Below are 2,600 nucleotides of genomic sequence, written 5' to 3'. Positions count from 1 at the left end.
TCAATGTAATGGTGAATACAAAATAAAATACAAGAAAAATCACTTGTCTTAAAGGTTGGTCCTGAGCAGAAAAAAACAAAATCCCCCTAAGAATTTGTAATCAGGAGTGGACCCTCAGTTAGTTTTGTAGCCCAAATACACACTACCTGAATGGCCCAATGAAACCTCTGACAGAGAACGTAACATGGTCCCAAGCTGGCAATATTCCCAGTCACTTGGGGGAAGCAAACAAGTCCTCTCTGGAAGATACCTCCTTCATTCTAGGCCTTAGAGAACCTCAGATGAAATTGCAGGGAAAATGAGCAGCTCACAGTATAAAATCTTCAAACACACAAAGAAACAAGCACCCACGAGAAAGGGCAACCAGAAATAACAGATATCAGAATCAGACAGAAAATTCTTCCACATAGTGAAATTATCAGATACAGAAGAGAAAATAAGCACGTTTAATATATTTCTAGAAACAGGCAGCTTGAAAACAAGTAAAGAATAAATATTCAAAAATACTAAACAAATTTCAAGAAAACGTTTTAAAATCACTAAAAATAATCCAGTGAATAGTTTTACAACAGATTACACAGCTGAAGAGAGTATTAGTGAAGCAGAAGTGAGATCTGAAGAAATTTGGAATCCAACACAGAGACATAAAGAGGTGAAAAATATCAAAGGGAAGTTAAGACATGAAAGATAAGATCCCATATATGTCTGATCTATTTCAAAAGGAGAAAATAATTTTTTATGGAACAGAAGCAATCTTTGAAGAGTCATGGCTAAAAGTTTTTCAAGAAATCATAAAAAACACCAATATATAAACTTAAGCTCAACAAATCCTAATCATGGTAAATAAAAAGAAATCCACAGCTAAATACAATATAGTAAAACTGCAAGATTTACTAAGACAACAAAACCTTACAAGCAGATTTTTTTAAAATTACCTTCAAAGAGCATCAATTAGGCTGGGTTCAGTGGCTCACACCTGTCATACCAGCACTTTGGGAGGCTGAGGCAGAAGGATTGCTTGAGACCAGCCGTTGGAGACCATCGTGGGAAAATAGAAGAGACCCCATCTCTACAAAAAATAAAAATAAAAACTAAATTAGGCATAGTGGCATGTGTCTGTAGTCCTAGCGACCCAGGAGACTAAGGCTGGAGGATTGCTTGAGCCCAAGAATTTGAGGCTGCAATGAGCTATGACCACACCACTGCACTCCAGCCTGAGCAACAGAGTGAGATCCTGAAAATTCGTCTCCAAAGGAAGGCCAATTAGACCGAGAACAGATTAGACTGAGTGTTAGCCTCCAAAGGAAGTCAGAAGACAATTAAGTATTACCTCCAAAATAGAGAAGAAAATGTTAGTATTCTCCTCAGTCAAAATATCTTTTCCACAGGCCACATGTGGTGGTTTATGCCTATAATCCCAACACTTGGGGAGGCCAAGGCGGAATGATCACTTGAGGTCAGGAATTTGAGACCAGCCTGGGCAATACAGCGAGACTCCATCTCTACAAAAATAAAATAATTAACCAGGCATGGTAGCGTGTACCTGTAGTCCCAGCTACTTGGGAGGCTAAGGAGGGAGGATAACTTGAGCCTAGAAGTTCAAGACTGCAGTGAGCTACACAATCATCCTGTCTCTGTCTCTGTCTCTCTGTCCCTCTCTCTCTCTCTCTCTCTCTATATATATATATATATATGTGTGTGTGTGTGTGTGTGAGTGTGTGTGTGTGTATGTGTGTATAACTAAATTTAACATACTAAACAGTATATTAAAATATTTTTTAAAAATATATATGTAGTGTCATGTGGAGTGACACTATGATGAGTTAAGATTATATAAAACTTATCAGGTAATCACAGAAGGAAGAGCAATACTAAATTACTTCCAAAGCAGTAGAAGAAACACATTGAATGCAGGGAGGAAAAGCTCAGTAAATCTAAAGAAGGCAAGAGAGGAGAGGAAAAAAGAATGTAGAATAAAAATCACAAATAAGAGAATTCATCAATAATACCTAAGTAATTACATAAAATTAAGTAATCTAAATGCTTCAAGGAAAAAAATATGGACTAAAAATAAAATCCAGCTATATGCTATTTACAAGAATACACCTAAAACATAAATATATAAACTAAACAGACTTAAAGGCAAAAAATATTACTAGACGTCAACTACTAGAATTTTTGAAGTCACTTTGTAGTGATAGAAGGTAAAACTCATAAATTTCTAAAACTCTTATGCACCTAATAACATCTCAAAATGTATAAAGTAAAATGGATAAAGAGAAAGACAAATCCTCTATGATAATGGAAGATTGTAATGTATTTCTCCCAGTAAGAGAGCTCAGACAACAAATTATGTTAATTATTACATAATTAACACACTTGATGTCATGGACACATACAGGAATTACATGTGACTGCAGAATACATATTTTTGAAATGCACACAGAACTTTTATGAATATTAACCACATATTTGATCCAGTCATAAAGCCTCAGCAAATTTCAAAGGACTGATATACAGACCACATTCTCAGACTTGCATGAAGACAGTTCAAAATCAATGACAAAAACAAAACTGGGAGAAAAAACAGACTAGAACAT

Source organism: Colobus angolensis, unplaced genomic scaffold, assembly GCF_000951035.1.
Source record: "Colobus angolensis palliatus isolate OR3802 unplaced genomic scaffold, Cang.pa_1.0 Scaffold171, whole genome shotgun sequence".
NCBI lineage: Eukaryota > Metazoa > Chordata > Mammalia > Primates > Cercopithecidae > Colobus > Colobus angolensis.
This window is presented reverse-complemented; position numbering follows the sequence as displayed.